This window comes from Dipodomys ordii, unplaced genomic scaffold, assembly GCF_000151885.1.
Source record: "Dipodomys ordii isolate 6190 unplaced genomic scaffold, Dord_2.0 Scaffold37, whole genome shotgun sequence".
Lineage (NCBI taxonomy): Eukaryota > Metazoa > Chordata > Mammalia > Rodentia > Heteromyidae > Dipodomys > Dipodomys ordii.
This window is the reverse complement of record NW_012267253.1, coordinates 11,496,174-11,496,397: the sequence shown is the minus strand read 5'-3', so window position 1 is coordinate 11,496,397 and position 224 is coordinate 11,496,174.

Here is a 224-nt window from a genome sequence, read left to right as displayed (position 1 = left end):
GAAATGATAAGAGACCAGAAAAAAATAGAAACGTAGAAATTAATTTTATTATGGAGATTAAAAGACCATCTATTTAGAGACGAATGTGAGTATATTAATAGAAGGGTATGGACATAGACGAGAAGTGAAAAACTCAAAAAAATGCTTAAAATATTACATAGGTATAAAGAGGTAGTACTGCTATTAAGGAATTTAAGGCTCAGAGGTTTTGAATTGAGTAATAA